The sequence below is a fragment of the Pelophylax lessonae genome (assembly GCF_965119305.1).
Source record: "Pelophylax lessonae genome assembly, chromosome: 10".
Lineage (NCBI taxonomy): Eukaryota > Metazoa > Chordata > Amphibia > Anura > Ranidae > Pelophylax > Pelophylax lessonae.
In genome coordinates this window covers 240,522,484-240,547,269 of record NC_138777.1, presented here as the reverse complement: position 1 = coordinate 240,547,269, position 24,786 = coordinate 240,522,484, and the positions used below count along the sequence as shown (strand labels likewise).

The 24,786-nt window shown below is 47.9% G+C and overlaps 1 protein-coding gene across 1 annotated transcript in view; it reads right to left on the bottom strand.

The window, feature by feature from the left end:
• Window positions 1–24,786, bottom strand: part of LOC309566041 (cadherin-1-like) — a gene marked incomplete at its 5' end in the record, with an annotated part of 127,081 nt that overhangs the window by 77,344 nt on the left and 24,951 nt on the right. The window lies entirely within an intron of this gene.

Genomic DNA, 24,786 nt, shown 5'->3' with positions numbered 1-24,786 from the left:
AATGACTGTGAAAGAAATAAAGATTGGAAAATGAACATTGATCTTTGCAAGGACACCTCGCTCCTCACTGGACGGCTCCAGACTATGATGAACATTCACTTTCACTTCTGATGGGTTGAGGAGCGACCTGGACCCCCCCCCCCCCCCCCCCCATTCACTGCAACAGGGAGAATTAGGGAATTTCCGAATATTTGCACCTCACCCTATTTATGTACATAGATATTACAGAGAAGAACTGAAAATGAATCTGGAACATCTGATTGGTTTCTATGACTTCTCACCCAATTGGCCGGTTCTTACAATTCCCCCGCTATCTGGAAGAATCAGCCAATAACACTTCCCCCAATACTCCCTACCATGGAAATACCTTTCCTCTGATATCAGGAGCTCATCTACCAATCAGAGGACTTCTATCACTACCATACTACATACTAATATACTAATATATATATATATCTGGCAGAGATGAGGAATTCTCACAATAAACACTTCCTCCTACAAAAGTATTGTTCAAAGTTTAAAACTAAAATAAATACAAAAATAAATAAATAAATAAATAAATAAATATAGATTGTTTTTGTTTGTTTTGTTTAGTACAATATTTTCCCAAATATTATATATTTATGATTACTTCCTAGGACACAGACAGTCTATATCTGTATATCTCTCTATATCTGTATATCTCTCTATATCTGTATATCTGTATATCTCTCTATATCTGTATATCTGTATATCTCTCTATATCTGTATATCTCTCTATATCTGTATATCTCTCTATATCTGTATATCTCTCTATATCTGTATATCTCTCTATATTCGTATATCTGTATATCTCTCTATATCTGTATATCTCTCTATATCTGTATATCTCTCTATATCTGTATATCTCTCTATATCTGTATATATGTATATCTCTCTATATCTCAGCATACTGCATACAATACAGTTCTGGAAGAGCACCAATCACAATATCAGTAATGGGGATACATTGTATATTGGAGGAGATATCAGTAATGGGGATACATTGTATATTGGAGGAGATATCAGTAATGGGGATACATTGTATATCGGAGGAGATATCAGTAATGGGGATACATTGTATATCTGAGGAGATATCAGTAATGGGGATACATTGTAGATCGGAGGAGATATCAGTAATGGGGATACATTGTAGATCGGAGGAGAGATCAGTAATGGGGATACATTGTATATCGGAGGAGAGATCAGTAATGGGGATACATTGTATATTGGAGGAGAGATCAGTAATGGGGATACATTGTATATCGGAGGAGATATCAGTAATGGGGATACATTGTATATCTGAGGAGATATCAGTAATGGGGATACATTGTATATTGGAGGAGATATCAGTAATGGGGATACATTGTATATCGGAGGAGATATCAGTAATGGGGATACATTGTATATCGGAGGAGATATCAGTAATGGGGATACATTGTATATCGGAGGAGATATCAGTAATGGGGATACATTGTATATCTGAGGAGAGATCAGTAATGGGGATACATTGTATATCGGAGGAGATATCAGTAATGGGGATACATTGTATATCGGAGGAGATATCAGTAATGGGGATACATTGTATATCTGAGGAGATATCAGTAATGGGGATACATTGTATATTGGAGGAGATATCAGTAATGGGGATACATTGTATATCGGAGGAGATATCAGTAATGGGGATACATTGTATATTGGAGGAGATATCAGTAATGGGGATACATTGTATATCGGAGGAGATATCAGTAATGGGGATACATTGTATATCGGAGGAGATATCAGTAATGGGGATACATTGTATATCGGAGGAGATATCAGTAATGGGGATACATTGTATATCTGAGGAGATATCAGTAATGGGGATACATTGTATATTGGAGGAGATATCAGTAATGGGGATACATTGTATATCGGAGGAGATATCAGTAATGGGGATACATTGTATATCGGAGGAGATATCAGTAATGGGGATACATTGTATATCTGAGGAGATATCAGTAATGGGGATACATTGTATATCTGAGGAGATATCAGTAATGGGGATACATTGTATATCGGAGGAGATCAATAACAGCCATCAGAAGTTCAGTGTGTGGGAGAAGGAAGGATTTGGAAGGATTTGGAAGGAAGTGGAGGAGGGGAAATATTACCGTATGCTAGGTAAGTGTCTATGAAGTACCAGGGAGGGGTCCATGTGCTGGCTGCTGAGTGTCTATAGGGTGAGGAAGGTTTTTAGTAAGCAGTCCTAGATAGGTGTCCATAGGGCAGTAGGTAATATAGAGAAGGGTAGGAGATGACAGGACAGAATGGTATACAGAGGACAGAGGGGTATATAGAGGGGTATACAGAGGAGAGGGGGGTATATAGAGGACAGAGGGGTATACAGAGGACAGAGGGGTATACAGAGGGGTAGACAGAGGAGAGGGGGGTATATAGAGGACAGGGGGGTATATAGAGGGGTATACAGAGGACAGAGGGGTATACAGAGGACAGAGGGGTATACAGAGGACAGGGGGGTATACAGAGGACAGAGGGGTATACAGAGGACAGAGGGGTATACAGAGGACAGGGGGGTATACAGAGGACAGAGGGGTATACAGAGGACAGAGGGGTATACAGAGGACAGAGGGGTATATAGAGGGGTATACAGAGGACAGAGGGGTATACAGAAGAGTATACAGAGGAGAGAAGGGTATACAGGTGTCCAGGATGTGTAGGTAAGTGTGTAGAAGTCAGGTAGGTGTCCCCAGGTTGGGGGGGTCCCTGTTCCCCATTGGGGGTCCTCACTCACCTGTATCAGAAGGCAGAGCAGTGTCAGGTAGTCCAGTCTCTCTTTCCTCCCCATTGTCAGTCCCGGACAAAGTCCTGAGCGATGTGACTTCCCCTCCTCCGCTCTCCTCTCCTTCTCCTCTCTCCAGGGGGGGCGGGGCCACCTCAGGTGCGGCACCTAGAAGGGGCGGAGTCCAGGTGAAGAGGTGACCGCCGGGTGACGTCACGGAGTATCGGCGGCTGCAGCTTTGTCACCTGGAGAGGAGGTGAAATATGAGACTGTCAGAGGTGCGCAGTGCTGAGTATATCCGAGATAGAGAATTATTAGAGGGGAATAATTGTGGGGTCTCTGGGGTCCCCCCCATACACGGATCTCCTCCAATCAGCCGATTTCCATCCTGAAAAGAAAATTAAAGGCAACTCATTGGGGAGATTTCCCTTCACTTCCTGTCCCAGAGACACAACAGGAAGTGAGGGAATCCCCTGGGGACCCCCCCCCCCAGATCACCACAACCCCCCCCCCCCATGGGAAGATTTCCCCTCTATTGCTGTATTGGGGACAACTCAAAATGTGTGATTGTCTCTCACAGTGAAATCAGTAAATTCGATATTCTTACCCCTCCTTGCTCACCTACCCGAAACTGGGGTGACCCCTCCCCCTCCCCTACCTGAAACTGGGGTGACCCCCTCCTGCTCCCCTACCTGAAACTGGGGTGACCCCCCCTCCCCGCTCACCTACCCGAAACTAGGGTGACCCCTCACCTACCCGAAACTAGGGTGACCCCTCCCCCCTCACCTACCCAAAACTGGGGTGACCCTTCACCCCTCACCTACCCAAAACTAGGGTGACCCCCTCCCCTCTCACCTACCCGAAACTGGGGTGACCCCCTCCCGCTCACCTACCCAAAACTGGGCTGACCCCCTCCCGCTCACCTACCTGAAACTGGGGTGACCCCTCCCCGCTCACCTACCCGAAACTGGGATGACCCCCTCCCGCTCCCCTACATGAAACTAGGGTGACCCCCTCCCCACTCACCTACCCGAAACTGGGGTAGCTCCTCCCCGTTCTCCTACCTGAAACTAGGGTGACCCTTCACCCTCCCCCCTCACCTACCCGAAACTGGGGTGACCCCTCCCCCCTCACCTACCCAAAACTGGGGTGACCCTTCACCCCTCACCTACCCGAAACTGGGGTGACCCCCTCCCCTCTCACCTCCCCGAAACTGGGGTGACCCCCTCCCGCTCACCTACCTGAAACTGGGGTGACCCCCTCCCGCTCACCTACCTGAAACTGGGGTGACCCCCTCTCCGCTCACCTACCCAAAATTGGGGTAGCTCCTCCCCGCTCCCCTACATGAAACTAGGGTGACCCCCTCCCCACTCACCTACCCGAAACTGGGGTAGCTCCTCCCCGTTCTCCTACCTGAAACTAGGGTGACCCCCTCCCCACTCACCTACCCGAAACTGGGGTGACCCCCTCCCCACTCACCTACCCAAAACTAGGGTGACCCCTCCCCACTCACCTACCCCAAAACTGGGGTAGCCTCTCCCCACTTACCTACCCAAAACTAGGGTGACCCCTCACCCTCCTCGCTCACCTACCCGAAACTAGAGAGACCCTTCACCCTCCCTAAAACTAGAGTGACCCTTCACCTGCCCTGCTCACCTACCCGAAACTGGGGTGACCCCTCCCTGCTCACCTACCTGAAACTATGTATCTCTCTGTCTAGGAATGGCCTTGATGTTGATGACATTGATATCATATTTCATGTATGAGCCCTGATGAAGAGGGAGGGATTCCCCCTGAAACGCGTCGGCTTCGATACTTTTTGTCAAATAAACAATTTGTACTAAACCTCTTGAAGTGCCATGAGGTGTTCTAGTGGGCGCGCCTCAGCCCTCACCCCGGGATAAAAGCGGGCGCTCCTCATCGCTCACCCCGGGATAAAAGCGGGCGCTCCTCATCGCTCACCCCGGGATAAAAGCGTCTCCATGGAGATCAGAACCATCGATCACTCGGAGAACATGGGAAGTTCTATACAAAGCTGAATATAGGAACCGCCTACACATCCAGGATAGGCCACTCCCACTGGTAGAGGCATTGTCCCAGGTGACCCCCCATCCCTGGTAATCTGTATGGGAAGTCACCGCCGGGCTCGGCTTTCTATGAACTCTCTGATTGGTAGAGATCTCCTGACGCTCGATGTTTACTGTTGGTGGACTTCGATCGAACAATCAGGAGAAGGAAGGTGAGAACACAAAGCTGGCCGTACACCTGCAGGACGATCGTCAGAAATATTCATTTTCAGAACGTTTGTTCGATTTTCTTTTCATTAGTAGGGACAAATCGACGATCGTTTTCCATTGTAGTAAAGAGAAAATTTAAAGGGGCGGGATGAGGAATCTTTTCTCGAACGAACGCTTTTCTAACAGCGAATGAGGATTTCATTCCAAAGTCAAATGATGAAAACAGACAGAATTTGGAAGGACTTTGTATGCAGATCTGTGGGCGTGGCCGGCTCTAAGTGGGTGGAATGACAAATGAACAAAGCATAGCCCCATAGGTGATCAGCCTGCGGCCCCCCCAGATCTTACCGAACTACAAGTCCCATGAGGCATTGCAAGGCTGACAGTTACCAGCATGACTCCCAAAGGCAGAGGCATGATGGGACTTGTAGTTCTACAACAGCCGGAGGGCCGCAGGGTAAGCACCCATGCATGTTAGTGTGTACCTACCTTCATCCAAAGCACCCCGAGTGATTTCTATCTCCTCCCTCTGATATCCGCATCAGTCATTCCGGATAGTCTATGCCACAGGTGTCAACACAAGACCCGTGGCCCCCTCCCCCCCCCCCCCGGCCATTCCATGTGGCCCTCGGACATCTCCTGCTGCTGCAGCACTCCCCTTGTCTCTGCCCCCACCTTGTCTCAGCAGTCAGAGCACAGAGGACAGAACTCCTTTGCCAGATCCTGCGCTTCTCTGTGCTGCTGGAGAAAGGCTCATCTTTGTCCCCCGCCCTTCTCAGCATTCTGCAGCAGAGAGGAGTGCAGAACTCCTCCTACAGATCCTGCACCTCTCTGTGCAGCCACAACACCACCTTGTCTCTGCATTCAACAGACTTTGTAAGCTGACCCCCAGCCCTCCTCTGGTCCTCCTCCAGACCCTGCACTTTCTTCTTCCTGGCAGCAGCACAAGGTAAGGGGGTGCATTGTGACGTAAGGAAGGGTGTGGGTGACTCTTGACTTACGATGGTGGGGGGGCTCTTGACATCTCATGTAAGGGTGTAAGGGGGGGGGGGGGTTGCTCTGGACATCTAATCTTAAAGATATAACCGGCCCGTTGAGGGCAGCCATAATGCTGATGCGGCCCACGATGAAATGGTGTTTGACACCCCTGATCTATGCCAGCATTGAGCAATCCCAGGGGACGCCCCCCAGCCACAGCAGGTGATTGAGAACTTCAGCTGTGCAGGATCCCCTATGAGACTATGTCAAGCAGGGGGGGGGGCTGTCCTTTCCCTCCACTCAGGTCTCAGATTACACTCAGCTCTCTGCTGTGCAGTGCATGACAATCACTGCCTCTGCCTCCTAGAGCTAAGAAATGCAAATTCTGCACTGTGAAGAGGTGTAGAGAAGAAAATCATGTAGATAAAAAAAAGGTACAACTTATGGATTTGTCTCACCTGAGGCCGGTCAATTCCCTGGAGATATGGAGGGTTTACAGCTGGAAAAAACTGGTTGGTGGACCAACTCAATATTGAACCCTGCGGACTAAGACTGGGATACCATTAAAGGTCATGTGTGTGTAAAGGCCGGCGTCCCAATACTTTTGACAATATAATGTATAATGGATCTATAAGATAGAATAGAATAGGAGTGAAGGATAGAATCCCTTTCTAAAAGACATACAGAAATGGATATAGAAGGTTTCTTGTGGGCGGGATCTATGTGTAACCAATGGGATCTCAGGTATTGTGGGCGGGATCTATGTATGACCAATGGGATCTGAGGTATTGTGTATTTTGTAAGCAGTAAAAGTTAGTATAATATTTAGATGTGTATTTATAGTATATTTAGCGCCGGTTCACACTGGCGCAACGCTACTTTCAGGGGCGACCTCCGAGATCGCGGTGCGAGCAGCGCGCCGCGACCTCGGAGCGGCCGCCACAGACTTCATAACATTGAAGTCTATGGCGGTCGCCTCCTAGTCGCCCCAAAGAAGCTCCGGACCCTTTTTCTAGGTCGGAGCGACTTGTGTCGCTCCTATTAGAACGGGTCCGCAGCTTCCCTATGGGAGGCGACCTGCGGCGACCTGTGAGGCGACCAGGTCATCTCACAGGTCGCCCTAGTGTGAACCGGGGCTTAGACATTCAACCCAAAGGCCTCATGCACACTGGACGTTTTTGGAGCTGCTGTTAGCAGCGTCAGACGTTTTTTTTTTTGCAGCTGCAGAACGCCCATCCATGTTATTCTATGGCCTCATGCACACATAGAGCTTTTAGGAGCAGACAAGAAGAGAGGACAGCAGAAGAGCAGAAGACCCCCGGAGAGAAGACAAGAAGAGCCGGATGAAGATTTTTAATAAACTTTCCAAAACGTCTCCTGTCGTTATTTCCATACACTGCCTTTTATGTGGTGAATGAGTAGGGGTACAGTGTACCCCATACCCATTCACATAGGGAGGGGGTCCGGGATCTGGGGGGCCCCCTTGTTAAAGGGGGTTTCCAGATTCCGATGAGCCCCCTGCCTGCAGACCCCCACAACCACCGGCCAGGGTTGTGGGGATGAGGCCCTTGTCCTCATCAACATGGTGGCAAGGTGCTTTGAGGTGGGGGTTGCAGAACCCCCCCCCTGCCCCAAAGCACCCACACCCCCCCCCCCATGTTGAGGGCGTGTGGCCTGGTATGATCCAGGGGGGGTGGGGCCGCTCGCTCGTCCCCTCCCCTTTCCTGGCCTGCCGGGCTGCATGCTTGGATAAGGGTCTGGTATGGATTTTGGGGGGGACCCCACGACGTTTTTTCGGCGTGGGGCTACCCTCAAATTCCATACCAGACCCGAAGGGCCTGGTTTGGAACCTGGGGGGGGAACCCCACGCCGTTTTTTTTACCCATTTTGGCGTGGAGTTCCCCCTCAAGATTCTCACAGCGCAAGTCGCGCCGCAAGTCGGATCATCCTGATCCGACCTGCGGTGCCACTTCCATTCAAATCAATAGGCTCCCATAGAGAACCATTGATTTTGAATGGAGGCAGAAAAAACGCTGCTAACAGCTACTGTGGCCAAACGTGCAATAACGCAAATGGAAAAAGCTACTGAAAGCACCTTTAACATCTGCTGTTTCCCGGCGTCAAGTAAACAGCTTTGGAGCTCGTTTTTATGACGCCCTGTGTGCATGGAGCCAAAGGATCCTTTCACACAGCTTTCCACCCGATGGATTCCATTTTGCGGAGTGGGGATTGATCCGCTGATCCCTGCTGAGCAGGAGGATGACAGCTCTGTCTTACTGTCTAGAGATGGAGCTGTCAGATCCCCGCTCTATGCACTTTCCCCGATCTATCGGAATCGGCCTTTGGATTTACCGATATTTCGGAAAGTGCTGTACCAGAGTGATGTCTGCAGCTAGAATCATCACCCCGGTACCGGCGTCTATAGCCGATGGTCGGCTGTCTTGTAATGACAACCAATGGGGCTGAGAAGCTACTTGGCTGTCATTACACGGAGCGGGAGGAGACGTCCCCCCCCCCTCCTGCCGCCTTTCATGGCTCGCCCGGGTCTCCCATCCCACCAGGAGACTCTGGCATCCCTCCTCCACCGCCGCTGAAGAGAAGACCCAATCAAAGCCACATTCGGCTCTGACCGGGGTCTCCATGTAAAAACCTGGAGGTGATGTCATTGACACTTCCGGGTACTCTGCGCCAAATTAAAAAAAATGACAGCATTCAAAACAGCAAAACTTGGCGTTTTTAATGCTTTTAAGTTCAGAGGAGGGGTTTGGGGTCTTTTAGATCTCCAGATCTCTCCACAAGGAGTACCTGTCAAAGAAAAAAAAAAATAAAAAAAATAAAAAATACATTTTTTTTTAAATGTACAAAAAGATCGGCCGATACCGATATGCATTGGCCAAAATATCAGTATCAGCAATGAAAAACCGAAATCAGTCGATCACTACACAGGACCCTTTTTTCGGTCTGCACCAGAATTGGATTGCATAGGTAAGCGATCTGATTCACGTCCGAACTGACAGTTCACACTGCGATATGCAAACTGATCGGGGGGGGGGGGGGGTCATTAACTTTGTATTGACACCCCCAGCAATTCACATATGGCAGTGTGAAGTTCCTGCGAGTCGAGTGCGATGCGCAGTGGATTCGCAGGGTTCCGCATTGTGGGAATCGCCACTCAATTCTACAAAATTATTTCTGGGATTTCTGGATTTTTACCTAAAAATTGAAAAATAATAAAAGAGAAATTGTAAACCAATGAGGAGGAAGGAGGGAGGGACTTTGGATGATATCAGGGACAGTCCGAGTTCTGCAGATCCGATTCTTCTAGGATTATTTTATGGTGTTTGGAAGCAAAGCTTCATTTTAGTATCTTTGTCATGTGACATAAAAAACGTCACCGGACACCAATTTATTATCCAGCGCTTTCAGAAAATGGAACATCGGTTAAAGGTTTAACCATTTCAGCCCCAGACAGTTTACCCCCCTTCATGACCAGGTCATTTTTTGCGATATGGCACTGCGTTACTTTACGACAATTGCGCGGTCAAATTGGAGGTCCTTTTTTCCCCACAAATAAAGATTTCTTTTGGTATTTGATCACCTCTGCGATTTTTATATTTTGTGCTATAAACAAAAAAAAAAAAAAAAAGAAGGAGCTATAAAATATCCAATAAAAAAATGTAACAATCAAATTTCTTCAAAAATTTAGGCCAATTTGTATTCTGCTACAACAAAATCCCAATAAATGTATATTGATTGTTTTGCGCAAAAGTTATCACTTCTACAAAATATGGGATATTTTTATGGAATTTTTATTTTTACTAGTAATGGCAGCGATCAGTGATTTTTAGCGGGACTGCGACATTGCAGTGGAAAAAAAAAAAAATCAGACCCCTAACACTGACACTTTTTGGGGACCTGTGACATTATTACAGTGATCAGTGCTAATAGCAAATGCAACGTCACCTTTTCTAATGACACTGGCAGGGAAGGGGTTAACATCAGGGGCAATTAAAGGGTTAAAGGTGCTCCTAGGTAGTGCTTGCCAACTGTGTGGGGGAGGTGCATTGACTGGGTGAAGACAGAGATCCGTGTACCTGCTGAGCAGAAACACAAGATCTCCATCTTCCTCTCTTGCACAATGGCGGTCAGCCTTGTTTACACACACAGACCGCCGTTCTGCCTCTCCTGAGAATGATTGGTGGGTCCCAGTGGACATCAAACCTGCCGGACCCGCTGATTGGCTCCCGCTGTGTCCAATCACAGCAGGAGTGGGTCACAGGCAGGCCCACTGCAGGAAATCACTTACAGGTATGGGATTTTGCACAGGAGGGCCGCTGCATATATAATGGGGCAGGCTGGACGAATCACCGCACCGGTTCCAGCGGGAAAGATAATTCATGGGGCCAGCGGCCATAATTACCACCGGGCACCCGCGATCGCTCCCCGTGGAGAGAGAAAACGGCGGTCTGCTGTTGTAAACACCGCAGGCGTTGTTCTCTCTGGAATTAATACAAAGCTCCCCCCATTTAGGAACATTCCACAAGCCCATCCCCCTCACAGTTCGAAAACACTTCATAGGCTCACATTTAACCCTTTGGCAGGGAAGGGGTTAACCCAGGGGCGATCAGTGTCATTATTACAGTGCATATTTTTTTAGCACTGATTACTGTAGTAATGTCACTGGTCCCCCTAAAAATGTCAGTTAGGGGTCCGATCTGTCCGCTGCAATGTCGCATAAAAAAAAAAAAAAAAAAAAAAAAAAATCGCTGATCACCGCCATTATTAGTAAAAATAAAATGAATAAAAATGACAGAAATCTTTCCCCTAGTTTTTAGACGTGATAACTTTTGCACAAACCAATCAATATACACTTATTGGGATTTAAAAAATAAAAATAAATAAATATGTAGCAGAATACAAATTGCCCTAAAATTATGAATTTTATTATTATAATCAAAATTGTCACTCTTTTTTGTTTATAGGGGGAGGGGGGAAAAAAAAAAAAAAAAAAAAAAAAAAAAAAAAAAAATCGCACAGGTGATCAAATACCAGCAAAAGAAAGCTCTGTTTGTGGGGAAAAAAAGGACGTCAATTTCATTTGGGTACAGCGTTGCACGACCGCGCAATTGTCAGTTAAAGTCACGCAGTGCCGAATTGCAAAAATGGCCTGGTCATTAAGGGGGGAAAACCTTTTGGTCCAGAAGGGGTTAATGTCATTCTGCAGCATGTATGTGAAAAATGTAAAATGCCGGTGATTGGAGCCGGTCGCACCCTTAACCACTAAAACCATTTCTGTTTTGACGCCTCGATTGATTCCAATGCGTTTAGCTGGAAATTTAATATTTTGCAGAATGCGGATAGCGGGGCTCTGATTGGACGGCTGGAGGTTGATTATGGAGGAGAACAGCGGAGGATTCTGGGTAAGGAACTCTATGGATGAATTCGCCCTTTAACTGTCTCTGCAGTGAGTGCCGGTTCACACTTATGCGATGCGGGAAGGCTGCGAATTCGCAGCCTGTTCCCGCATCGCACACGCACCCCCGGCAGTTCACACTGCCATATGCGATACGCTGGGGGTGTCAATGTAATCTTAACGACACCCCCAGTTTGATCGCATATCGCAGTGCGATCGTGCAGTTCGCACAGGATCGGATCGCACAAGTGTGAACCGCTGTGCGATCCGATCCTGATGCGGCTAGAAAAAAGGGTCTTGTGCGTGTTTGGAGCGGCTGCGGTGCGAATTTAGCCATACAAACTGTATGGCTAAACTCGCACCGCACAGCCGATCGCATGTAATGTCGGAGCAGTGCGCTCCGACATTACATGCGAACCCCGCACACGCACAAGTGTGAACCGGGGCTAAATGACCAACAAAACCACTTAAAAGGATAGATGGGATAGCGTGCTACTGAAGAGCTGACAATCTACTGCCTCGCCCTTCTAATCAGGAATGACCCTCTGGCAGGCTACCTGAACCTGGGCGGGGGAAGAGATTCCAGGACCCCCGAGGGCTTGGCCAATCCTTTGACTTGGATCATCTCATAAGAGAGAATGCAAGGTAATCCCAGACACATTTTACTTTAACCGCTTCTGGACTGGAAGTTTTACCCCCTAATGACCAGGCCATTGTTTTGCGATTCGGCACTGCTTTAATTTAACTGACAATTGCGCAGTCGTGCGACGCTGTACACAAACAAACAAACTATAAACAAAAAAAGAGCGACAATTCTGATAAAAAAAAATAATAATAATTATTATTATTATTTATAATAATTAATATATTATTATTTTTTTCACATTCTGCTATAGAACATTCCCAAAAAAAAAAAAAAGTAAAAATCAAAATTTAACATTTTAGGCCAATTTGTTTTCTGCTACATATTTTTAAAAATCGCAATAAGTGTATTTTGATTGGTTTGCACAAAAAGTTATCGCGTTTACAAACTACGGGTAAAGATAATAGAATATTTTTTTTTTTTTACTAGTAATGGCGGCGATCTGCGGGGGACAGATCAGACCCCTGACTGACATTTTTGGGGGGGACCAATGACATTACTACAGTAATCAGTGATATAAATATGCTCGGTCACTGTACTAATGACACTGGCAGGGAAGGGGTTAACACTGTTTGTGATCAAGGGGTTAAATGTGAGCCTAGGGGAGTGTTTCTAACTGTGGGGGAGGGGCTTGTGAAATGACCATAGAGACATGTGATCCTATATAGAAGGAGGAGCTCTGTGATCATTCCAGGGAGAAGAACGGTCAGCTGTGTTTACAACATCCGTCCGTCCTTCTCTCTCAGCGGGGAGCGATCGCGGGTGTCAGGCAGGAATCAGAGCCACCTGGCCGCTGCATCGGCTTCCCCGCTGACGAGCGAGGGCGGGAGCGCGCTGCTGCGCTCGCCCCATAGCTGCAGGCGCGCGACTGACGTATACCTACGTTTGTTTGTGCAATAGGGGCTGCCTGCTGCAGTATGCTATGAGGAAGGCATAAAGCCGAAACGCGTCAGAATTTTTCATGTTGTTGTCACCGCTATCCATGTTGGAATAAAGAATTTTACTTGGAAGACTTTTCGTGTGCCGGCTTTATTCATATAACATTTGGTTTGGACGTTCAGCCTGAGCACCGACACTTCGCTCTATCTTCCCACAGTGCGGTGGAGCTGGGGTGAGTTACGGTTTATACCTGCTGCAGTATAACTGCGGTGGGCGGTCCTTAAGTGGTTAAAATTTCTGTCTCCACTTTTGTTGAGAAGAACCCCCCTCCCCCTCTGGGTGATCTCTGTACATTGCAGGGAATGTAACAAACTTTGTTGCAGATTCCTAACTTTTGTTATTCTGAAGAAATCATTGTTTGTTCCTCTGTGCTGAGTCTAATGGGAGTGGTTTCATAATTATCTAGCGGCTGCTGCACCTGCAGGGCTCTAATGATGAAATCTGCTGGGTCTGCATCCCTTTAGATCTGTTCCTATTGGGAGGATCTCACCAAAAATGACATTTGTGTTGCAGGGGATGCCAAAAATCTGACTTGTATCTTAGTGCAGACTTCTGGGAAAATCGGTGAGCCAATCACACAATCAACCATCTGTATACAGAGTGCCTCGTGGCCATATTGCATTTTCAGAAAATTACAGCAGCTGCAGATTAATCACTCCCCCCCCCCCTGCCTGGCAGAGTGCCATCATTCTGGAACAGCTTCATATGGCAGCGCCCAGTTTATGGGATCACAGGCGAGCCGTGTTCCTGGGACTCAGTGCCACCCCCCTCCCCCCACATATCAGCATAGAGACGCGGCTGCGGCTCTTCACCCATGTGATCCAATCCCAGCCAATCAGATGTAAACAAGGAAGTGCCGTTTATCGAATTTCCTCTCCTCACACTGACAGAGCGGGAGGTGAGGAGAGATAATAAGGGAATACATGTACAGGTCATCAGTGCCCATCAGTGACACCAGTCTGTGCCCATCAGTGACACTAGTCTGAGCCCATCAGTGACCCCAGTCTGTGCCCATCAGTGACACCAGTCTGAGCCCATCAGTGACACCAGTCTGAGCCCATCAGTGACACTAGTCTGAGCCCATCAGTGACACCAGTCTGAGCCCATCAGTGACACCAGTCTGAGCCCATCAGTGACACCAGTCTGAGCCCATCAGTGACACCAGTCTGAGCCCATCAGTGACACCAGTCTGTGCCCATCAGTGAGGCCAATCAGTGCTGCCCATCATTGCCCATTAGTGCCACCTACCAGTGCGGAATATCAGTGCCATCTATCAGTGTCTATCAGTGCTGCGTATTGCCCATTAGTGCCGCCTATCAGTGTCCATCACTGCCACCTACCAATGCTCAGTGCTGCATATCAGTGCCATCTATCAGTGCAGCATATCAGTGTCCATCAGTGCAGCCTCATCAGCACACATCAGCGAAGGAGAAAAAATTACTTATTTGCATCATTTTCTGAAAATTTTGGTCTTTATTCATTATTTTATTTATTTTTTTAGCAAAAAATACATCCCCCCCCCCCCAAAAAAAAAAAAATTGATATGGTTACAGTGTTGCATTACAGCGCATTTGTCATTCAAAGTGTGACAGCACTGAAAGCTGAAAATTGGCCTGGACAGGAAGGGGGCAGGAGGAGGGGGGGGGAGGGGGGGAAGCACCCGTTATTTATGAAGAGGTTAAAAAGGAAAAAAGTAATTTTTAATATTTAGTTACAATAAGACTTTTGCAGCGATTGCATACTTTAGATTATTTTTTCTTTATTTGCTATTTTTTTTTATCCCAAAAGTGGAGTCCCCCTTTAAAGCGTATCCAAACCCAAAACCAACAATGTAACCACTTGAAGACCGACATAGAAATCACCGATTGGGCGTTCTCCTCCAGCTGCTTGTAGTAGTGATTGAGCGGCTGCTTAGCCACTCCGGTTGCCATTACAAGAAAGCCGACCGTCCACTCTAAGAACCAGCGCCGAGGTGACGCCTGCAGCCGCAGATCATCCCGCTACAACCCCTGGAAGATCAATGACATACAACCAGGTACAGGACTGGTCTGCAAGTGGTTAATATATCGCAGCATGCCGGTCCCCAGAGGGGGTAGCTGCATTCCTTTTCCCTTTTTGAGGCTTTTTCCTTTCATTTTCACCCGCTAATCCTGAAAACAACACTTTCTGTTCCTGTGGGGCTACGCTCAGCCCTCCACTGTATCTATGGAGGGAGCCCCAGGCAGATCTACAGTATCTGACAAAAGTAAGTACACCCCTCCCATTATTCTATCTTTTCATGTGACAACACTGAAGAAATGAGACTTTGCTACAATGTAAAGTAGTGAGTGTACAGCTTGTATAACAGTGTAAATTTACTGTCCCCTCAAAATAACTCAACACACAGCCATTAATGTCTAAACCGCTGGCAACAAAAGTCAGTACACCCCTAAGTGACAATGTCCAAATTGGGCCTAAAGTGTCAATATTTTGTGTGGCCGCCATTATTTTCCAGCACTGCCTTAACCCTCTTGGGCATGGAGTTCACCAGAGCTTCACAGGTTGTCACTGGAGTCCTCTTCCCCTCCTCCATGATGACATCACAGAGCTGGTGGATGTTAGAGACCTTCCCCTCCTCCACCTTCTGTTTGAGTATCCCCCACAGATGCTCAATAGGGTTTAGGTCTGGAGACATGCTTGGCCAGTCCATCACCTTTACCCTCAGCTTCTTTACCAAGGCACTGGCCATCTTGGAGGTGTTTGGGGTCGTTATATTGGAATACTGCCCTGCGGCCCAGTCTCCGAAGGGAGGGGATCATGCTGCGGCCCAGTCTCCGAAGGGAGGGGATCATGCTGCGGTCCAGTCTCCGAAGGGAGGGGATCATGCTGCGGCCCAGTCTCCGAAGGGAGGGGATCATGCTGCGGTCCAGTCTCCGAAGGGAGGGGATCATGCTGCGGTCCAGTCTCCGAAGGGAGGGGATCATGCTGCGGTCCAGTCTCCGAAGGGAGGGGATCATGCTGCGGTCCAGTCTCCGAAGGGAGGGGATCATGCTGCGGTCCAGTCTCCGAAGGGAGGGGATCATGCTGCGGCCCAGTCTCCAAAGGGAGGGGATCATGCTGCGGCCCAGTCTCCAAAGGGAGGGGATCATGCTGCGGCCCAGTCTCCAAAGGGAGGGGATCATGCTGCGGCCCAGTCTCCGAAGGGAGGGGATCATGCTGCGGCCCAGTCTCCGAAGGGAGGGGATCATGCTGCGGCCCAGTCTCCGAAGGGAGGGGATCATGCTGCGGCCCAGTCTCCGAAGGGAGGGGATCATGCTGCGGTCCAGTCTCCGAAGGGGGGGGATCATGCTGCGGTCCAGTCTCCGAAGGGAGGGGATCATGCTGCGGTCCAGTCTCCGAAGGGAGGGGATCATGCTGCGGTCCAGTCTCCGAAGGGAGGGGATCATGCTGCGGTCCAGTCTCCGAAGGGAGGGGATCATGCTGCGGTCCAGTCTCCGAAGGGAGGGGATCATGCTGCGGTCCAGTCTCCGAAGGGAGGGGATCATGCTGCGGTCCAGTCTCCGAAGGGAGGGGATCATGCTGCGGTCCAGTCTCCGAAGGGAGGGGATCATGCTGCGGTCCAGTCTCCGAAGGGAGGGGATCATGCTGCGGTCCAGTCTCTGAAGGGAGGGGATCATGCTCTGCTTCAGTATGTCACAGTACATGTTGGCATTCATGGTTCCCTCAATGAACTGTAGCTCCCCAGTGCCGGGAGCACTCATGCAGCCACTACTTTACATTGTAGCAAAGTGTCATTTCTTCAGTGTTGTCACATGAAAAGATAGAATTAAATATTTACAAAAATGTGAGGGGTGTACTTACTTATGTAAGATACTGTACCTGTCTTTGTTCATCTTCATTGCATAGTGGGTGGAGATATTAGTAGTTTACAGAGGAAAGAGAACATCCTTGGTATTGAATTGGTTGAACTCGATGGACTTGTTTCTTTTTTTCTACCAGACATTGTAACATTGTTACAAGGACACCCGGAGAGGAAGTGAGGGGGGGGGGGATTTTTGTGGCTGGAGCTGTACTTAAAGCAGAGTTCCACCCTTGGAAAGTTTTTTTTTTAATAAAAATCCCCCCCGGGACAGTCAGGGTTGGTACATTCCACAATGGATAGCCTCTGAACTGTCCCGGGTTGCACTTACCTGTAAGAAGAAATACTTACCTTGAAAATATCTTTTCCAGCGCTGCCATCTCAGATGTGGGCAGCTGAAGCCAGCGCGATCCTCTTCTGTGTCCTCTTCGTCCCAGAATGCCCTGCACCGGCCCCACTCGTCACTTCCGGTGTGGGCGCGTCATTCCTGCACAGCTTCTGAGAAGTGACGAGCGCGGCCGGTGCAGTGCATCGATTCCTGGGAGCGATGACGTTCATCTCCCAGGAATCATCGCAAACAGGAAGTGACGGTGCGGGCGCAGAGAGAGGAACAGGAAGTGACGGCGCGGGCCGCGGAGAGAGGAACAGGAAGTGAGGGGAACAGGAAGTGAGGGGAGTATAATTTCTTCTAAAATAAGGCAAGTAAAGAAAAAAAAAAAATGTTCGATTATCCAATTGTTTTACAGGTGACAGAGAGAGAAGATGGGGAAAAGTTGTATCTTAGGGTGGAACTCCACTTTAAGGGATTGTAAAGGCAGAAGGTGCATTCTGTGCATGAAGATAGAAAAAAAAAACCTTCTGTGTGCCCCTCCCCCCCCCCCTCTTAGTTACCTGAGCCCCATCTTTATCCAGCGATTTTGCAGGAGTTTTTCGGTTGCCCAGGTCTCCCCTCCTCATTGGCCGAGACAGCAGAGCAGCACAATTGGCTCCCGCTGCTATTAAAGTCAGCAAACCAGCCAATCAGGAGAGGGAGGGGTGGGGCCAGGTCGTGGCTCCATATCTGAAAGGACACAGGGAGGTGTGACTCGGCTTGGGTGTCCCCATAGCAAGCTGCTTGCTGTGGGGGCACTCAACAGGAAGGAGGGGCCAGGAGGAGAGAAGAGGAGGAGCCGGGCTGCTCTGTGCAAAACCACTTCAAACAGAGGAGGAAGTGTGACATGATTTATTTTTTTTAATAACAAACAAGACTTTACAATGACTTTAGTTTCCGATTGTGACAGAAGAGAACTTTCTATTTCATTGCTAATATATTCTGGATTTGATGATGTAATGTTGCTTGCCTTGGGGGGAAAGTCCCGCCCCTTCCTTTCAGGAAATAGAAAATCGCTTTATCTTTGATGAATATCACGTTGTGATGACATGAATATCGTGTTTGCAGTCGGTGAATGGAATATCGGGTTTGCAGTCGGTGAATGGAATATCGGGTTTGCAGTCAGTGAATGGACTTGTCTGCCCGCCATCCACATCATTGATCTCAGCTTCCTCTAAATAAATTGTGACAGCGATTCCCCGGAATTAGGAGTGGGAAATCGGGTATTTTGTTAGAGATAGAACTCTTCCCAGGAACGAAGGTGCGGGGGGCAGTAAACACACAAAGTCCGATGGCAGAGAACAGAACTCGGATTAATGCAGAATCCAGTATTTCCCAACACCCCCGGGGGGGTGGGGGGGGGGGGGGGGGGGAGGACCGGACCGGGAACACTCACTAGAACAGGGATCCTCAAACTACGGCCCTCCAGCAGTTGCGGAACTACACATCCCATGAGGCATTGTAAAACTCTGCCATGCACAGACATGACTAGGCATGATGGGAATTGTAGTTCCTGAACAACTGGAGGGCCATAGTTTGAAGACCCCTGCACTAGAATATCAGCAATGTGTAGCAGACGAGGTCTCCGAGGTGCCGGCAGCATCTGTCTTGAGGGGCGGAATGCAGCATGGCCGGCCTGATCCCAAATTGGGAGATTTCCAAGAAGAATGGGGTGTCCCTATTCTCTCTCTACTCGTCCGAAACTCGTCGTACCTACTGCTAATCACTGTCCCACGGGTGACCTGTCCCTACACTACCCACACATGAAATGCATGCCAAGCCTGGGAGCCTGGGCCTTAAATGGGCTCCGCCTGACCCAAGATGGCTGCCAGAGTCACATGGGGTGGCAGCTTCCCCAGTGACCCTGGAAACCATAAAGCAGAAGTAGGCAACCTGTGAGAGGAGGAGGAGATCTACCTGAACAACATGAAAGAAATCAAAGATCTCCGGAATTCAGTGCCATGTTTATTTTTATAGAAAGTAAAGTGGTTGTAAAGGCAGTAGGTGCATTCTATGCTTTAAGAAAAAAAGCCTTCTGTGTGCCCCTCCCCCCACATCCCCCAATACTTACCTGAGCCTCCTCTCTATCCAGCTATGTCCACGAGTGTCTCAGCCTTCCATGACTCCTTCACCCGATTTGCTGAGATACAGTAGTGGCACCATTGGCTCCAGCTTCTATCAATTAAACTCAGTTAGCCAATCAGAAGAGAGGGGGTGGGGCTGAACAGCAGCTCCGTGTCTGAATGGACACAGCTCGGGGTGCCCCCATAGCATGGTGCTTGCTGCGGAGGCGCTCAACAGGAGGGAGGGGCCAGGAGCAGAGAAGAGGAGGATCCGGGCTGCTTTGTGCAAAACCAACTGCCCAGAGGAGGAAGTGTAACATGTTTATTATTTTAATAGAAAAGGAAAAAACACAGTAGAATTTACAATCACTTTACCTAGCAAGGCCCAACTACATAGTAAGGAAATCTTAGAAAAATAAAATTAAACAAAATGTAACAAACTGTAAAAATACAAACTTAGCCTACCCTAAAGTGGGCGGTGTACCCTAAAGTGGGCGGGGTCAGTAGGTAGAGCAGCGGATGATATCAGCAGGGCAGAGGTTTGTGTCGTAGTTTTTATTTTTATAATTTTTTACAAATTATATTTGGTTTCCCCAATTTTTCTTTTTTTTTTTGGAACCCTGCTGGGGGGGTTTGGTAAAAGGGGAGCACATGGGGGGGCCCGGGCAGCAGAAAAAAAAAATATAGGAGGAAGGAGGAGGACAGGAGAGGGGGGGGTGGGTAGCAAGGGGGGCATTTACTGGAACCGATCCCCTGGATTTTCCTCCTGCAGCAGCTCTATGCTGGTGGGAGGGCGAGTAAAAAGGAGCTGCAGGAGGAAAATAAAGAGGATTATTGGAAGACGGTGTTTTATAAATCTGAATGCTCAGCAAGTGGCTGGAGATTCGGATTTTACCATCCTCCTCCCTACCCTGGCGCCCCAAGGTGGCTGCCTAATCGCCAGGGTGGGGGGGGGGGGGGTCGGTAAAATCCAAATCCCCAGACACTTGCTGGAAATTCAGATTTTTTAAATACCTGACCATGGGAAGGAAGGGGGGGGCAGAGGACACAGCTAGGGGAAGAAAGGGGGGCAGAGGACACTACTGTGGGGGGCTGATGTGAAGGGTTGTAGAGGACACTGCCATTGGGGGGGGGGGGGTAGGAGTGGTGATGTGAAGGGCGGTAGGGCACAACAAGTAGAGGACCCTCCCAACCAGCAGTGTTCTCTGCCCCCCCATTGAAGTGACCATGGCGAGGCCTGTTCTGAGTGGAACCTGTCCTGGTAAACCGCTGTATGGTCTTGGCCACCGTGCTGCACCTCAGTTTCAGGGTCTTGGCAATCTTCTTATAGCCTAGGCCATCTTTATGTAGAGCAACATTTCTTTTTTCCAGATCCTCAGAGAGTTCTTTGCCATGAGGGGCCATGTTGAACTTCCAGTGACCAGTATGAGAGAGTGAGAGTGATAACACCGAATATAACACACCTCCCCCATTCACACCTGAGACCTTGTAACACTAACGAGTCACATGACACCGGGGAGGGAAAATGGCTAATTGGACCATTTGGAGATTGTCACTTAGGGGTGTACTGACTTTTGTTGCCAGCGGTTTAGACATTAATGGCTGTGTGTTGAGTTATTTTGAGGGGACAGTAAATTTACACTGTTATACAAGCTGTACACTCACTACTTTACATTGTAGCAAAGTCTCATTTCTTCAGTGTTGTCACATGAAAAGATAGAATAAAATATTTACAAAAATGTGAGGGGTGTACTTACTTTTGTGAGATACTGTTTATACATTTCTCTCTAAATATACCTTTTTTTGGGCACTTTTGTGTTATGGATCCACAATCTTGTAGCTCTAACAGTAAAGAACCCCCTGAGTAGCCTGAGGTTAAATCTCTTCTCCTCTAATCGCACAGCTATGCTGAACCCTGCAATCTGTCACATAGGAGATCCGCCCGCTGTGTTTACACAAGTGGGTGGATTTCCTCACTTGATCCCCGACGATCGGGGAAGAGCAGCGGTGATCATCACATCTCCTCCCCTGGCCCGACTACCGCTGTGACTGAATACAGCGGGAGCGAGCCTCCGGCGGCGCGCGTGCGCCGCCGAGTGAGGGTAGTAGGTCTACGTCGCCAGACGATAACGAGCCACTGTGCTGCAGTAGAGGCTGGGTGAGCAGTGTTAAAGTGGTTAATCTTGTGAGTGTTTTTAATTGGGGCTTTTAAACTAAAATTGTTTTATGGAGAACACTATTAGTTGCATTTGTATTCCCCGTTGATCATGCGAGGAGGAGTGAAGCAGATGGGAGATTGGATCCAAGGAAGAGGAGAGAAAAATATTCATTGCAGACGGACTGGCAGGAGATGGAATTATCAGGAGTGAGCGGAGCGCACAACTCACCTGATGGCGGTGGCATTATTTCATCTTTGAAATTGGAGTTAAAGGGGGGGGGGGGATGGGTGGTGCTGCCTGAGAAGCTGAGATGTATCAAAACAAAATACTAATATATTTGGGCCTATAATATGTAATAAACAAATATAAAGTGCTAATATTTTAGGCCCTTAATCTGTGGAAAAAAAAAAAAAAAAGTATCTATAATGTAGAAATAAAGCGCTCTGGCTGCAAATAAAGTGTGAAAAAAAAATATCAATGAACAATACGTCTCATGAATAAATGACAGGACGGGGTGAAATATAAAGTGCCCCCGCCACCCATAAAAGTGATACTGCGGCAAATCTGCCACTGGGACCATTCTTATGCTAAAGAGGACCGCCCACTGTTTAAAAAAGAAAAAAACCTTGGATTATGGCAGCGATCATAATCATTGGTTCTCTATCCCAGTGCATTGCCGTAGTCATTTAGAAGACTTTGTATAACGGCTTGCCGACCGCCGCACGACTATTTACTGCAGCAGTCAGCCCCCTACAGGCAAAATGATGTAGGACCTCATCGCTCGCCCACGAGCCTCTAGGGGGCGAGTGCGTGCTCCGATGTCCTCCGGTCACCACAATCTCCCGCTGGAGAGGGAGAAAGGCAGGCGGCTGATGTAAACAAAGCCGTCTGTCATTCTCCCTGATGTAACTGCAGAGACTGTATGATCCTGCTATGTAGGATCGTATGTCTCTGTGGTTACATCACAAGCCACGCCCCCCCCCCCATAGTTAGAAACACTCCCCTAGGGACACACTTAACCCACTGATCACCAATAAAGTTAACCCCTTCCCTGCCAGTGTCATTTTTACAGTAACAGTGCATATTTATAGCACCGATTACTGCAGTAATGTCACTGGTACCCCCAAAAGTGTCAAAAATGTCAGTCAAGGGTCCAATCTGTCCGCCGCAATGTCGAGAAAAAAAAAAAAAAAAAAAAAAAAATCGCTGATCGCCGCCATTACTAGTAAAAAACAAATAAAAATGACAAAACTTTCCCGTAGTTAGTAAACGCAATAACTTTTGCGCAAACCAATCAAAAAATACACTTATTGCAATTTTTTTTACCAAACATATGTAGCAGAAAACAAATTGGCCCAAAATGTAAAAAAAAAAAAAAAAAAAAAAAATTTGATTTTTACATTTTGGGGGGGGGGGGGGGGGGGGGGGGTAATTTCATATATAAAAAAAAAAAATAAGTGAAAAATATTGTTATTTTTTCAAAATTGTTGCTTTTTTTTTTGTTTATAGCGCAAAAAGTAAAAATCGCAGAGGTGATCAAATCCCACCAAAAGAAACCTCTGTTTGTGGGGGGAAAAGGACTTCAAATTCATTTGGGTACAGTGTCGCACGACTGCGCAATTGTCCGTTAAAGTCACGCAGTGCCGAATCACAAAATTGGCCCTGGTCATTGAGCAGCCAATTCCTCCGGGGCTTAAGTGGTTAAACACCTACAACAAACTCAGAACTCAGGCAGCCGGGAACCAACAGCCAGGAAGCCGGCAGACACCGGCCAGATCTGCTTCACTACACCCAGCGGGGGAAACCACATTACTGGTAAAGGTTGCACTGTCATATGACCGATATAACACACAATATCTGGTGAGTGATTTCATCTATTCATGTGTGGATCTCACATTCAGCCCAGCAGCCAGCTGAGGATCCCCTGCACATCACAAGCACTTGTACCTTATAACACAAGACATCTGCAGAGCGGTCTTCATCAACTTTTTTGCACATTTCAGCCCTAATTTCAGTATTAGGGTCACAGCACATTGTTCAGGGTTAGACTCGGCTTCTAATATTTTCTAATTCTGCACAGAGCGCTTATATTTGGCAATAATTGTGGAATCAATCATTTTATAATGCACTGACTGGCTTCTGCACATTGTGATATTCTGTATTTTTGGTAGAAATGCACAATAAATGTATGAATTTATTTTGCACAGCAGCGGTTGTTTCCATATTTATGCTGCACCACAACATAATATTTATTTATTTATTGATCCACTACAAGGAAATAACAATAAACTGAGCCCATAGAGTCGTTTCACACTATGGCGGCACGACTCTATGACTTCGGGGGCGACTTGTCAGTCGCGCGCACTGCGACTTCGGCGTGACTTGCACGGACTTCATATAATGAATGTCTATGCAAGTCGCTCCGAGGTCGCCCCGAAGTAGTACAGGACCCTTTTTCTAAGTCGGGGTGACTTGTGTCGATCCTATTAGAACCAGTCCTGTAGCAGTCAATGGACCGCGAGGGACCGCGACTTGTCAGGCTGAGAAGTCGCGGCAGTGCGAATCAAGTCTTAATCACACACAAAGCAAGCGCTGAGGTAAAGCCCCGTACACACGTACCGAATGTCGGCCATCTTTTGTCCAGGGCTGTCCTGTCGGTTGAAAAGTGCAAAAGACTGCACATGAATTTTGTCGGCCAACAACAGCCGACTGCAGAAGTGATGTCATGTAATGGTTAACTTTCCGTGTGTTTTTTCTTCTCTGAGCATGCCCAGTCTTGCTCATCTGCTGTTTGTCGGCCGAATTCTGTACTGACTGAGGAACAATTGGCCATTCTGGTGTTGGCCAACAAAAATTTTAAAGCCTGCACACCCGATTCTGTTCAGCCGAAAAGTCACAGTCGGTTGTCGGAAGCATCATACTAACAAGCCGACAATCGGCTGATCGGTCGGTGGCCGAATATTTACGGCCGACAATCGCTACGTGTGTACGGGGCTTAAGGCCCCCCTATTGGAGACTTTCCTTTCCATATTTGCTACCATAAACCTGGTATTTAACATCAAAGTATGGAGGTAAATACGCGGCAGGTGTCCATACGTGGTGAATACATCGATCCATATAAAGTGAGGAGTGCAGGGAAATCCCAATCTCTGGGGATAAACCGTGAAGAAACACAAAACACACAATATAGAAATTCATCTCAAACAATATATTAATTCATAAATCCATATAAAGTGAGAAAGCAGTGCAGGTAGATCGGGATCTCTGGTGAAAGCCATGAAAGTGGGTACACCCCCCCCCCCTCCAAGGTCCACACTCACCAGAATATGGAACCCCCGCAGGGGTC